Here is a 15733-nt window from a genome sequence, read left to right as displayed (position 1 = left end):
CAGATAAGCTCAGTGTTTTGGGGTCTGCCCAGGGCAGAGAAGCCTCGAGCCGAAGGCGGGAAAGTAAATTCAAGACCAACTCTCCCTTCTGAAGATCAAGCAGAGCTTGTATGTCCATCTGCACTTGGCTCGCAAAGGATCCAAATCGAAATCTCTTTTAAGTTTTCATTCCGTCTTCATTCCTTCTCTCCTTAGCTTAAAAGGTTGGATCATCTGGAATATGACTTCTCGTTCCTTTTTAAAAGAAAGACAAAAAATGTAAACTGTGGACTCCTCACTGCTTATGTCAGAGCAATACATGTGTGCTTTCTATAAACTAACCATTTGTCTATTAATGTTTGTAAAGAGCTTCGTAGACATAAGGCATTTGTGACACATTCTCTAGAGAAATGTGGTGCCTTTGGAAAGAGGATCAGAGAAGGAGGAAACCAATGGGAGGAGAAATTCCTTTATACTCACATCCAGAACGTGAAACGACATCTCCCCCTATGTCGAAGGCCATGGTAAGAGGAGGAAACATTTCCAAGGAGACGAGGTTTGTTTCTAGATTCTGTGTTACTGTCCGTGTGACAAGAAAAAATACAGAGGACATACTTTGCGGTGGTCATGTGTCCCCAGATACTGGCTTTCAGATGATCTCCCAGGTCTCCCAGATGCAGCAGGAGTTTCCTGGTGACTGGTTACCCCATCAGCCTGAGTGGTCAGGGAATCTCAGGCTCTCCCACGGGCATGTGTCCACCTGTCCACATACTCACCATGTTGCACAGAAATGCAGGGCTGAACACAGGCTTTTAAAGTCTGTAAAGCATGGTTCTTAGTCACAGGGACATAGAGCCAAAGAAGAAAAACTTTCTGAAAATAAATCATAATGACCCCTGCAGCAGCGACTCTGCTAGCCAGAGCAGTGCATGGATGTCCGTGGACAGATCAGGATACACTTTCCCCAGACAAATCTCTGTGGCCACCTCTCAACGCCAGCAACCCCAAATAGCGTGCCTAGCCAAAACCTCAGGACACTAGCCTCAGCCCCTTGTTATGGTTTCGATATTCCTTGATAGGATGGAAGGGAGGGAGGGAGGGAGGGAGAAAGACAAATTATTTCAGAAAACAACAGCTTCCCTTAATTGGTATCTAAATTTTGGCTCTGTCTTCCTAAGCATCTATTTTAATAGACGTCATTGCTGTGGGAGCTCTGTGCTGTCAATCTAGGGAAAAGAATCTTGCCTTTCAGAGTTAGGGTTTGCTTTTGATACAAACATTTGATACAAAGTTGTAGAAATACAGCCAGAGGATGGGAAAGGAGCAGGCAGCTGAGCTGCAAGTGTCTGCTCCTAACCCTGGTGATGTCTCTGTCTAACTTTTTGCAAATCCAACACTTGAACCAGAACAAAACTGGACCATGGACCACCTTGAGCACGTCCCTAGATCCCCACTTCCAGGCTTTTGTTCCTGCTGCTCCTTCCACTTAGAATTTCCCACCCTTACCTCTTTCTTTTAAATGTCTCCTCCTACTTCAAGGCTCCTTTTCAGACCACTTAGCGTCTTCTGTGATCCTGGTCGTAATTTTACTTTGTTTAATTGCATGTCTACTCGATGTTGCTTCGTCAATGGAACGTAGACTCGGTGAGCGCTGGTTTCTTTCCTCATCCTTGTGTTGGCTGTGGGTCTAGGGCTATGCCCTGAACAAAGACCCTCACTCAGTAGATGTTTGTTGAACTGGAAGCAAGGATTTCACTTACAATAAAGGAGGCTGAGTTGAATCATAACAAAAGTGCCCCCAGATCTCTACTGTTTCCATGTCAGTCTTCTGATTTATCTCATCACCTGCGGAAACTGTGTTGGAGGTACTAAGTTCTAGTGTTGATTCATCAGCTAGAAGCTGGTGGTGGCAGTTCAGGTGCTGAGTTTGAGTAGATCCCATCTCTTCGCCACCGCCACCTGCATCCAGGTCACGGCCACCTCTCATCTTTGTGGACGCGGCGCCTCTTTACTGACTGCTCTCCTCACTGCTACTGGCTCAGACGCATCGCTGCTGGAGTCAGCCTCTCAAATCATATACCAGATCATGTCCTTCCCTTGCCTAAAGTCCTTTTTTCCTAGTTCTTACTACATTTTTACATGATTCAGATTGTTAATTTGCCTCATTTTTGTCTGTCTCCTCCACAAGCTCTGTGGGGCAAGAACCATCTGTCTGGTACCCTGTCTTTCCAGCCTCTAGCCTGGTGCTTGGGACCTAACAGATGCTCACAAACATTTGTTGAATGAACAGACAAAAAGTGCAGAGTTGTTATCATTCTCCTTCACATTAGAAGCCTTGCTCTACCTCCCGTTTTCTTGGTTTCTGCACTTTGATTGGAACTCCCTGGAGAAACGAGCATGGTACAGCTCTGGATCTGAGCCCTCTGGTGCAACCTCAGCTCTTAGTTTTGTTGTGAAATTAGAGCACACGTTCCTGTGCTCTGTGTGTGCCCCACCCAGTGAGGACCAGCCAGCAATGATGGCACAGACTTGCTCTGGGAACTTCCAATCATGAGACAACATTCCAAAGACCCCAGAGAAGTGAGTCAGTTTCATTGCCTGCCAGATAGGATAGCATCCACTCCGCTTAAAAGTGTCATGGTAAACTTTTGTGAGACATTAACAAGGCACTGTTCTTCTGGTGTTTGGGGGAGACCTTAAAGATTTGCTGTAGGAAGATATTTTCGTTTTCTTAGCCCGATGAAATAGGGCACAAAAGCCGAAAGCAATATTGAATACGGGAAGGAATACTTGCGTATGTAGCCAGGAATAATGGACATTTTGCCACTAATTTTATTTTTCACTCTTTTTCTGAAACAGGGCCAAGTGAGTACACTTTCAGGGCATCCGTATTTCCAAATGCCTCTTCCTTTACTATTTTTTTTTAACATTTTTTATTGATTTATAATCATTTTACAATGTTGTGTCAAATTCCAGTGTAGAGCACAATTTTTCAGTCATACATGAACATACATATATTCATTGTCACTTTTTTTTCTCTGTGAGCTCCCACAAGTTCCTTTACTATTTATTGATGAGGCCTACGTATCTCATCCTAATTCATCTTGAGGAGACAGGGTGTAGCAACAGCATTTTATCATTTTATGGCTTCTGAAAGCATAATTCCAAACCACAGGAGGAGCTGATTGCCTTCTGGAAGGAGGTGAGCTAGTTAGAGAAGTCTGGGGTCTCAGAAGTAAATGCAGGTGATGCCGAAGCATGTTTTTCAGATCTGGTAGAGTTTGCGAGACTGATCGTGGCCGGGTGCAGTTTTGCAGGCTGCTCACACAGCACTGGAGCCCCTGCATCTACCGCTCCTCTCCTGGCCTCTCATCTTCCCCCATCCTCACACTATCTTTGGTTGTAATTGTGAGCATTGTTTCCCCAAAAGGACCGTGCATCAGAGTCGACGGAGGAACTTACTTTTTTTTTTTTTTGATTCTCAAAGCTTGCCCTAGATTACTGAATCAAAATTTCCTGGGTGAGGGCCCAAGAATCTGTATTTTCACAAGACTCTTCAGATGATTTGGACAAATAACCAGCTTTGGGAATCACTGATGTAGTGGAAAGAATTCTATTTGCACCTAAGCTCAACCACCAGCTGCCTAACCAACTTTAGACAAGTCAACTCTTGGACTATCAGGAAAACAGAAGAAAGGATACCTGCATAGCAGGGTTGCTGCAGAATTAAAGGAAATGTCCTGTGTGATCTATCCCTGTGTGTACTCACTGGGTCAAGTTAGTTCATATTCTGCCGGTGACCTAGCGGCTTCCCAGAATCTTTTCCTGAAATACTGTTTAGCTTCCTCTTCTGTGTTCAGTTCCTTTTGAAACTTTGTTTCTCCCTTTGTCAGTCACTAAGAATAAGACCATATGTAGATGAATCATACGACCATTATGCCATGTGTTCTAAGAGCCTTCCAAGTTCATTGCTGCAAGAAATGCTCAACATTTAATACATATTGTTTCTCGATATCACTTTCCAAATTGCCAGTACAGTTTCCATTTCTGGGAACTTACATAGACATGTTTGGATCCAACCCTTTTATCTGTGCATTTCCAACTGCTCTGTTTTCCTTCTTTCTTCTCATCAAATTCTCATATTTTGACAGCTTTAAGACCAGCTCTTCCTTGATCTTTCCCTTTCTATAATATATTGAATTGAAATGAGCCCATTCTCCTTGGTGTGCCTTCTCTCCAAACACAAAATATCCTGACATTCAGATTCTCTGTCTGTGAAAGGGTGAACATCACAAAAAGTTTGTGGTTTCCTCCATCATAAACAAGAGTGTTTTAAATGAACTCTGTTTCCTTTCTTCCAGGCACCACAGAAAGGTTGGGACAAAATGAAATGAATTTTCAGGGAGAAAAATTACTTATTAAAAATAGTGATGAGAAAAGTATGTAAATTGATTCAGTAGGAAGAATTTGTAAAATGCTTTAACTTAAAAGGAAATAGTCTTGTAGGCATCCGCAATGAATCAGGGGGAAAACACTCTAGCCTCTTGAAAAAAGCTGCTACACTGTCCAGCATTGACAAAATGTATCCAAAAAAACTCTTTCTCTTATAATGTGAGGGCATTGGGTCATACTTCATTTGAGAATGTGTACCCAGGTGATCTAAGCATATTAGCAAGCATATTAGCTGCTGACAGTGTATTGAATTGAACACATCCATTTGTAAGAAAAATAAATAAAAGAAATACTCTAGTCACATTTACAATTTCCCTCTTTATTTAGAAAAAAATACTGCAATGTGGTTTGAGTTGTGAATCTATTGAAGACAGCTTTGATGAATCAACAGTCAAGGCATATGTAAAAAGTGATTTGGAAAATTTCTTCTGGGTTATGGGTAGGGGAGGGTGGTGGGGAGAGGAACACTGGGGCATCTCTCCGTGCTCTGGCTTCTCCATTGGCCACTTTTTGCTCTCTCAGTTCATCTGCCAGTTACAATCAAAGAACTCCCTCTCTCCCGTGCCAGCCTCTTGGAGTTTTCTGGGGATCTGATTGACTAACTGCAAAGTAACCTGACCTTCTTGGATAACGGGTGCCCCAGATGTGATGACGGTCCCCCATTGGACACTCCAAAATAGTATCATCCAATCAGAAAGCTTCCAAAAGCTGCAGAGGACAAAAAGCTAACAGCCCAATTCAAACCTCAAAAACCAAAAAAAAAAGTCAAGGTATAGTAGAAAAAAAAAAAAAGAAAAAGACAAGAAAAACTTCCATTCTTACCTTTTCATTCATGCCATTGTATGTCTAGAGGGGAAAATGGTTCCCACGCCAGTACTAAATATAAAGCTTCAATCTGATTACATCTTTGCTTCAATTCCTCATTTTCTTTAGAATTTATTTTAAAATTTTATCAAACAAGAATGATTAAAAAAAAAAAAGGTAGTCTAAAATTCCACAGTCTACCATTTGGCCATACTTTCTGCTGTGGTGCTGTTTTAAAATGATGAATTGATGGTTAAACTGAGATCAGACCAACTGCCTCCACTTCGACCTCTGACAGAGCATTCAACTGGCCGGTGCTTCAGCCACTCCCAGATGGAAAGCATAGAGCTCCTGATGATGCGCTTGACGGAGTGGAGCAGGGAGCTGATACGAAGAATAATAGCTTATGGATGCTGGCTAGCATTTGTCTATCAATAATGATAGTTAACATTTAAGACGTTATCGTACATTCTGTGCTAAGTACTTTAAACATTGGACATGGTCACCTGGCACACAATATCTGCCCTGATCGCCTTCTGTGTGCCTTCTTGTACAGCAGGGACTGGAAAGCTAAAAATCGCATTAGCTGACATGCTGGCAGCTAGGATTCTGAAAGCAAACTACACCAAATAGACGCACTCCCATGAGATTTTGAGGGTGGAAGAGAAGGGAGAAAAACTATTTTTCTGCTGTTGTTTCTGCTATGAGAGACAGGAGCCGTGTGCAAACTCGGCACACCTATGTCAGGACAATGGCTTTGGGGGTGTCATCATCAGTCATAGAAGGGTGGTGGCGGCAGTGACATCAGTCACCACTTCCTGACCTCTGGATCCCAGTTATGCTGCTGACCTTGAACTGCTTAAGCCCAGCCGTGGGTTCCTGCCTGCTCCTCCACATCTTCAAATAATTTTGTAAGCACCTAATTCTTTGCATTAAATCACTTTCATCTGGAGTTATCCAAAGTAAAGAATTTGTTTCTTGCACCGTAAGCTGACTAATTCAGAATTTGGCATCCACATCAAGGTTTAACACAGATGTTGTATTACAGGGAATTTGTCCTCACTTCAATGTAATGAACTAAGTATCACCTTTCCCATTTGTCAGATGAAAGAATTAAAATTCGGCAAGATGAAATAACTTGTTCAAGGTCACTCAGTTTGTAAGTAGCAGAACCCAAGATCAAATCCAAATCTAATTACAAAGTGTTTGTGCCTAACTGCTCTGATGAACTCTGATTTATGGGATCAAATACGTAATATTTGTGTACAAAGAGCTGATCTGTTTATTTATTTAACTATAAAATATGTGAGTCTACATCTTGTACATCTTTGTATAAGACTCCCAACTCCCAGAGCGTGGCTCAGTGTCTGGCATCTAGAATAGGTCCTTGATGAGTTACTGCTGAAAAGAATAAATGAATGAATAAATGAATAGTATTGTGATGAGTCCTACCAAGGAAAGCGACACCAAAAGATGACAATTCACGTGATGGCCTGCTTGTGATTTTATTAAAGTTGTCAGACTGGTTTCATTAAGGTGTTTTCTCACTCCTCGTGTGTTCAGCTGCCTCTACTAAGAGCTGTTGCAAATATCTTCCTGTTTCCTGTGTATGTTTTTTTGGTTTCTGTTGGGAAGAATAGCTTATCAACAGTTCTACTGCCACATTAAAGTCATCAAACAATAGAACATGTGGTCTGTTAGGATGGCGTTTATGTCTGTTTATCGCATCCCGTCTTGTAGCATCTTGAATATTTTCAAGAAATTCTTTGCAACTTACAAGTAAGGTGTCTAAACCCAAATTGAAGGGCATGTTTCTACTAGAATCTTTGCAGACACCTTGCCCTTGCTTACAGACTTCAGAGGCCAAGGTGTGACATCCACAAATCTCTTGCAAGTTTTCTCCACGGTTTCCTCTCTGTCCATTAGCAATCAGATTTTCTTTCACTAAATAGTTATGACAATTTTCAGTGGTCCCTGCCTTCTCAGAGGGCTGGTGGCTACCAGATCTGAGGTATTCTACACGTTTTCTTTTAATTGCCAAACCCTTGTGTATTTTGGGAGGAAATGTGATCCATCTGTTTCTGATTCATCTACAATGAAGTCACCAAACTGGGGAGAGCCAAAATCCTGGTAGCATCTCTTTTTTCCTCTAGAAACAGGATGTTCTGTGTGTCAAGAGCAAACACTCCGAATCCTGCTGCGCTCAGGCTGTTGGTAAAACCGAGGCTTCGGGGAATGTTATTTTCTCAAAATATACACCTCCTTAAGTAGGTCTGGCTTTCAGTAGTTCTTGTGATTAATGTCCTAGCAGTTGCTTCTGAGAAGTGATGGAACTGAGCCACTCCACTGACTTCTCCCTGGGGCTCCTCTGCGCGCTAAGCAAGTTCCCCATGGATTGGCCAATGTTTCCCAAGGTCTTTCTAACCTCAAAGCAGTCGCCATAGCACATGATATAGTTAAAAGGGCTAGCATGTTGCCCTGTGAGCTGCCCACGTAGCTACTGGATCTTCCCTGGTCTGAGGAGCACGGGCAGATGAAAGGCCATGGCGTAACCTGATGCTGAGGCTTCTCAGAGGTCTGCCTTGGTGGTAAGCTGGACTGCTACACTGGTCTGGTCTGCTTCCCTGATAAGTAAGTCATGCACAGCCATTGTCTGAGTACAGCAAATTGAGGTATGTGGCTGGAACCCTGTGCCTTAAAACTTCCTAGCTGCTGACATTTGAGCAGTGACTTGGGGACATAGAAAGCAGTTCTATTGACTGACCTTTTTTTTTTAACATTATGCAGATCTTTCGAATAGCTCCATTCAGTTGTTGTACTTGGTTTGTACGTATTGTTCCCTCTGCATGGAATCCTCCCATTCAGCTCAAACACAACTGCCTTTGAAGGCCACCTCATCCTCTCCTTATACACGCATGCAGAGCTGACTGCAGCTTCTTTCGTGTCTCATTGTACCTTTTTGACCATTTTTTTGATTGAAGTACAGTTAATTCACAATGCTGTGTTAGTTTCAGGTGTACAGTAAAGTGATTCAGATTATATATATATATATAAAATATATATATATAAAAAGAGATATATATATATATATATAATATATATTCTTTTTCAGATTCTTTTCCGTTATAGGTTATTATAAGATATTGAATATAGTTCCATGTGCTATATAGTAGACCCTTGTTGTTTAACTATTTTATATATAGTGGTGTGTATGTGTTAATCCCAAACTCCTAATTTACCCTTCCCCTAACTCCTACTTTCCCCTTTGGTATCTGTAAGTTTATTTTCTGTGTCTGTGAGTCTGTTTTGTAAATAAGTTCATTTGTATCATTTTTTTTTTAGATTCCACATATAAGTGACATCATACGATGTGTGTCTTTGTCTGACTTACTTCACTTAGAATGATAATCTCTAGGTCCATCCATATTGCTGCAAATGGCATTATTTCATTCTTTTTTATGGTTGAATAATATTCCATTGAATATATATACCACAACTTATTTATCTAGTCATCTGTCTATGGACATTTAGGTTGCTTCTATGTCTTCACCATTGTAAACGGTGCTGCTATGAACATTAGAGTGCATGTATCTTTTCAAGTTTAGAGTTTTCTCCAGATATGTGCCCAGGAGTGGGATTGCTGGGTCATATGGTAAGTCTATTTTTAATTTTTTAAAGGAAACTCCATACTGTTCTCTATAGTGGCTGCACCAATTTACATTCCCACCAACAGTGTAGGAGGGTTCCTTTTTCTCCACACCCTCTCTAGCATTTATTTGTAGACTTTTTAAATGATGGCCATTCTGACTGGTGTGAGGTGATACCTCATTGCAGGTTTGATTTGCATTTCTCTGATAATTAGTGATATTGAGCATCTTTTCATATGCCTATTGGCCATCTGCATGTCTTCTTTGGAGAAATGTCTAGTTAGGTCTTCAGCCTCTTTTTTTTAATTAGGTTTTTATTTTTTTATATTAAGCTGTATGAGCTGTTTGTATATTTTGGTAATTAATATCTTGTTAGTAGCATCATTGCAAATATTTTCTCCTAGTCTGTAGGTTGTCTTTTCATTTTGTTTATGGTTTTCTTTGTTGTGAAAGAGCTTTAAAGTTTAACGGATTGCTTATTTTTGTTTTTATTTCCATTACTCTAGAAGACAGATCCAAAAAAATATTGCCATGATTTACGTCAAAGAATATTCTGCTTATGTTTTCCTCTAGGAATTTTATAGTATCTGGTCTTACATTTAGGTTGTTAATCCATTTTGAGTGTATTTTTATATATGGTGTTAGAGAATGTTCTAATTTCATTTTTTTACAAGTAGCTGTCCAGTTTTCCCAGCACCACTTATTGAAGAGACTGTCTTTTCTCCATTGTATATTCTTGCCTCCTTTGTTGTAGATTAATTGACCATACGTGCATGGGTTTATTTCTGGGCTCTCTATTCTGTTCCATTGATCTATGTGTCTGTTTTTGTGCCAGTACCATACTGTCTTGATTACCATAATTTTGTAGTACAGTCTGAAGCCAGGGAGTGTGAATCCTCCAACTCCATTCTTTCTTAAGATTGTTTTGGCTGTTCGGGGTCTTTTGTGTTTCCATACAAATTTTAAAACTTTTTGTTCTAGTTCTGTGAAAAGTCCCATTGGTAATTTGATAGGGATGTCATTGACTCCATAGATTGCCTTGGGTATTACGATTATTTTAACAATGTTGATTGCTCAAATCCAAGAACATGGTATATCTTTCCATCTGTTTGTATACTGACTGATTTTTAAAAAGATATAAAAATCATATACACAACTTAAAGTCCATCTGTCAACCCAACACAAAGTAAGAGGTAATACCACCCTTCCTTCTTTACACATAGTCAAAGGTAGTCAACCTTGGGACTTTTCATCCTTCAGGATAAAATCCATACTCTAGCATGGCCCATATGGTGCTTCATGATGGTCCCAGCCTCCCTCACCAGACTCCTCTCTTTGCTCTCCCCTCCGTGGTACCCTTAGAACCATCACCTGACTGGCTCCCCCAGCACTCTTGCCTCTCTCTCCTCTGTAGTTTTGAACATACACTCCTTTGCCTGGAACAGTCTGCCTTCCATTCTCCCTCCTGGCTTTGAAGAACTCTTTTGAGTCTCAGCTCAGGTATTACCTTCTTTCTTTCTTTTCTGATCCTTTCCCTCTAGGTTAGCTGCTGTCTTCTGGGTCCTCAATATCCTGGCACAGATTCTGTCATGACCCCTGTCACCCTACCGGTCTCTTTACATTGTGAGTTCCTTGGGCTCATAAATCATTTGTCTTCCCACCTGGCTCAGTCCTGATTCATAAAATGCTTGTGACCGAATCACAGACCTTGAGAGAGAACCTCAGCTATCTTCCTATGTGTAAATACAGGACTGCCTTCTCCAGAGGTTAAATCAAGTGTCTGATGAAAGGGCTACTGCAAATGCCAGCCTCCTCTGTGTTGAGGGGGAGATGGTGAAGACCACCTGGAGCAGAGACAAAAGATGAGTCCTCTCCTGGGCAGAGGAGCCAAGCTTTACCAACAAGGCGTGTGGTAGCAAGATGCCGCAGTGGCTGATGAGGATCCGGCAATCCCATCCCACCCCTACTCAGACTGAAGTGCGCTGGGGTTCTGACACGGTTGTTTGGAGGGGCCCTGAGGAAGGATATTCTGGACTTGCTGCTAGGTAGGTGCTTGATCGATTACCAAACACAGAAGAGAACTCTTGAGTTGATGGGGAGTTCACGGTGACTGCACAATGGTGAGGAGCCCATTAGCCTGCCAGGTGCCCCTTGCAGTTCTGATGCTCTAATGGAGCATCTTTCTCTGACCCCCAAAGGGCTCCAGGTGAGGTCTGGCTAAACAAGACGCAGTTCTTGGGTGTCAGAGGAAGCACACTAGCTATTTTGTCGTGCTTTGCTTTAATGTTGTGGTACTAATGAGAAGCCTAGAGTCTAGAAGGGAGGGTTTTCACAGATGTGGGGGTGAACTAGACTCTGTGGAGCTGCTTCCCCACCCCACCCCGAGTTGGGCTCCTAGACTCCGTTACCTTTATTCACCATTCACTGCCCCTGACATGTGGCTGTGGGCCTGTATGAACCCTCCTGTGCCTTTGCGCTGCGCATCAGCATTGCTGTTTTAGTTTTACAGCTGCGCAGTTGTGCCCCCCCCCACCACATACGGTATCCCTACATCAGTACTTTCTGTAAGTCATTTAATGGGGAATCCCCAGAAACAGGGCTTCTCAGTGTTTTTCAACCCACATCCCCTACTGCGTTTTCTCACTCTCCCTTTTGTGCAGGCCCGCCAGCCAAGTAGTAAATATAACGATTAACCCTGTCCTTCCCTCACACCCCCGACCTCCCTGAGGATTCCGACATCTGCCCCACAGTCCTCCAGGAGGACTGACTTCCTCCAGCTAACAATGTGACATTCGCTACTTTAAATAAATATTCCCATTCTCCTGGCTCCCTCGTTCCCCTGGGCCGAGGCAGTGGCACCTCAGAGATCACCACGTGATCCTGTGGCAGATACAGAGGACTTGGGGATTTCTGGTGCCTCTGGTGAGGCTGGTATCTGTGACATTTCTCAGTGAAGCTTGCTATCTCTGAAAGTTTTCAAAGGAAAAGGGAACAGGAAAGGATGGTTCTGCCCTTGTGTCTAGCAGGGTAAATAGGAAAGGTTCTCTCCACCCCCACCCATCCCCACCCACCCACCCCCACCCATTTCCCCCAGCAGTGAGAATGGAGGAAATTCTCTTCTAGAATGGCCTCATCGTAAACTCCTTCAGGCCAGGGGCCGTGTGTCCTCCTCAGGCTGTGTAAATGCTCCCCAGGGCCTCCAGCTGGCTGTGCCCACAGTGGGGGTCCAACTGGGATTAACTGCTGCTGGTGTGAGCGCTGGATGCCTTACAATCTGGTCACTGTGCCCAGCACTGTCTTCTTCTGCTCTCGTGTGTATATGTGTGTGTGTGTGTGTGTGTGTGTGTGTGTGTGTTAGGGGAGGGGGTGGGGATCTATAACCATCTTCCTGGTTTCCACGATCCTTGGCTGAAGCCTTGTAGAAAAACTTATAGACCCCAGAGGGGAGGCAACGACCTGTCCAGCACCCAGGGAGTTTAGTGTTTTCTGCTGCAGGTGCAGCCCAGACTCCACCAGAAAAAAAAAAAAAATGGCCTTTTGGAGTCTCAGTCTGATGGAGGTCCCCTTTCTTTCCTGCCTCAAGTCATCTGCCTCTTCCCAGGAGAACCCCTCCTCGTCCCGGGGACTCTGATCCCTCCCCACCCAGCTCACCCACACCACCAGATTTTGTCTCCTGTGGAACCCCCAGCATCCCAGGGAAGCTCTTCAGCAGTCTTCCTTTTTGCTTCCTCACATTTTCCACAGTCTTACTCAGTAAATTTTACCTTGGCCTACATTGCTATTTCCAGGTCAATGCTTACCCTAATCAACTCTGACTTTTAAACCATGAATTTGGTTTTATGGTGAAAACTTTCCAATATACACAAGTGTAGAGATAGAAGTTCCACGAACAGCCATGTGACCATGACCAACCTCAACAATGATCAATTTATGGCCAATCTTGATTCATCTCTACCCCCAATTCCCTCCCTCCACTGGATTATTTTACAGCAACTCCAAGATATCTTATCATTTCATTCATAAATAATTCAATATTTATCCCTAAGGGATAGGATTGTTTTAAAAAAATACAGCCATCATACCAAGTAACACCTAAACATCACCAAATTTCCAGTTGCTACCTGGTTGTCTCATCAATGTCTTTTTTGTTTGACTTGAGTCAAGATACAGATAAAACTCACACATGTAGTATTTGGTTTGTATGTCTTTTTAAGTCTTTCTAAATCTATAATGATAGTTCCTCATCTTTTCTTTATTCCCACCATTTACTTGTTGAAAACCTCTAGGTCACTTGTCCAGGAGAGTCTCCCCCCACCCTGGACTTTGATGTTTGCTACCCAGTGGTGTGTTTAACATGGTTCTATTAGCAGGGAGTTAAATCTAGAGGTTCAGGTAAGATCGTCTGAGCAAGACTATCTCATTGACAGGGCTTCATATTGATCACAGCAGGAGACACAGAATGGCTGTCTCTAGTTTGACCTGATTGACCAGTGGGTTCACATGCTGCTGGCCTGATTGATCTACTAGCAATTAACCACATTACCCCTCTCAGCAGTGATTTCCAACCCGGGGTTGGGGTGGGGGTGTCACAGATCCCTTTAAGAATCTGGAACTTCTTCCTAAGAAACAAACCCAGCAGGTACGCCCAGATACAGAATTCCAGGTAGTGTCAGAGGCCCTCGGACTGTGGATTCAGCCTGCGCTCCACAAGCTTATGTGCAGCTTTGACCTTGTACAGAAATTTGTGACCCTGACCTTCCCCTCTAACTCAAAGACTACCTTTCACATTAGTGGTTCTGTCTTTTGTTCCCCGCTTCCTCGGGTCCATTGCTCTTCGGCTGCACTCGGCTCTAACTACTTCCTGTCCTTGTCACAACAGAGACATCATTCATTATCACTTGAAATTATTCCTTTGCCAAGAATCCAAACTCAGCTTCCCTGTAACCGCCAATTCCTTTACCTTTCCCTCTTTTTACCCCTTGTGCCTAGCGAAGCTTATTTCGGTCCACATCATTTCTGTTATTCTTTTGACCTTTCTCAGATCATTGGTCCAGCCCGACTCATTACAGAGCCCCATGTCTATAATGGGGTTTCTCAGGCTTGCTTCCCTTCGTTTTCGAATCTTGATGCCTTGATGTCTTCCACGTGCCTCTCTGTGGGGCTCACTCTCATGTCTGGCCTCTCCGCTTTTCCTTTCAAGGTGCTGAGAGTGGCTGGATAAGGTTACCAAACAATGTTGGCAGGGTCCTTACAAATTCAGACTGTTACTAAACTGGTTTCTCAGTGCAGTTCATGCACTTTTTTTAAAAAAAGTTTTTATTTATTTAATTTTTCAGTTGGGGGGGTACATAATAAGTTTGCACATCTGTTTATTTAATGGAGGTACTGGGGATTGAACCCAGGACCTTGTGCATGCTAGGCACGCACTCTACCACTGAGCTATACCCTCTCCCCTTGTTCATGGACTTTCATCCATCTTTTCCTAATTCCCTATTCCTTTGCTACTTAAGGTGTCCACAGACTGGCACCACCAGCATCACCTGCCAACTTGTAAGAAATGCAAGCTCTAAGGCCTGTCCCTGGAATTACTATATCAGAGTATACATTTTTCACAATATTCCCAAGTGAAGCATATTCACATTAAAGATCAAGAAAGCACTGTCCTGTCTGTTCCCCACCATAGTTGTTTCAAATTTTTCTCACAATATGTAACTTAATTTTTGATTCCCCGTGGATGACTGTAACAGTCAGAGTTCAACCAGGAAAACAGAAAACACTAAGGATTTCAAATGGAAAGAATTCATTATAGAAAACTGGTTACACAAGTGATAGAAGAGCCAGGAAGCCAAACAGGGGTTGAAATACCCCAGAGATTAACCACATGGCAGATGCCATGGCCCTGTAGGCTGCAGGGACCAGGGAAGAGGCGACATGATTGGGGTCCGTGGGCCAGACTTACCTGGCAGGGGACGGAGCTTCAGAGACGACACGGCTACCGAGACAAAAAGTGAATTACCTTGTTTTCTCCCATCTTCTTACCTTCTACTCTGCTCGCAGAGGCCTCACATTAAACCAGCCAGAAATCAGCTGACAAGGGAGCCGGGGAGGTTGGGGAGGGCAGAAAAGGCATCTGGGGGCAAACAGGTCAGGCACGGGCACAGTGACCTCCCCTCCTCCACCTGGACTTCCTTCCTCATGACCTCAAAACACGCCTTTAGCCATTTTCCCTTCCTTCTGTCCAATCTCGGAGAAAGATGTCCTTTGTTTTTTTTCTAAGAGAGTCGGAACTGGTATAAAATGTAATTCAAAGGCTTACAAAACACAGAATCCGTAGGAAGACCCTCCCAGCGTTAAATGTCTCTAGGACACGAAGGAACTATCTTTTGGACTCAGGTGGCAATGGTGCTTCTGACATTAAGCTGTGGCTGTGGGGAAACTCCGCTGAAGCCGTCTAAGAAAAAAGCCTCCTGCTATGGAACAGATGCCAGTGCCTGTCTTGATTTGTAGACATCATGCTAAGACTCCCATGCTAACTAAATACGGTCAAGCTATTTCTGTTAGACAAGTCACCGGCATTTAGACTTAGTTAAAGTCTAACGGTTTTAATGAATTGCACTGATTAAAATTAAAATCAAGAATGACCTTTCCAAAAAAAAAAAAAAAGATCTTTCTCCGAGTACTTCCTCACTGCTGTCTCTCTTCTATAGACAGGGAAATTGAGGCTCATGATATCAAAGCCTGAAACCATCTCCTCCTTTACAGTGAGGAATCGTAAAGAGCAAGGAGATAATCTCACCAGAGAACTGATTCCTGTCAGCCTTTCACTGAATTGATTTTCTGACTTGGGAGGA

This window comes from Vicugna pacos, chromosome 6 (genome assembly GCF_048564905.1).
Source record: "Vicugna pacos chromosome 6, VicPac4, whole genome shotgun sequence".
NCBI lineage: Eukaryota > Metazoa > Chordata > Mammalia > Artiodactyla > Camelidae > Vicugna > Vicugna pacos.
The sequence above is the reverse complement of the archived record's forward strand: the minus strand, read 5'-3'. Positions refer to the sequence as shown.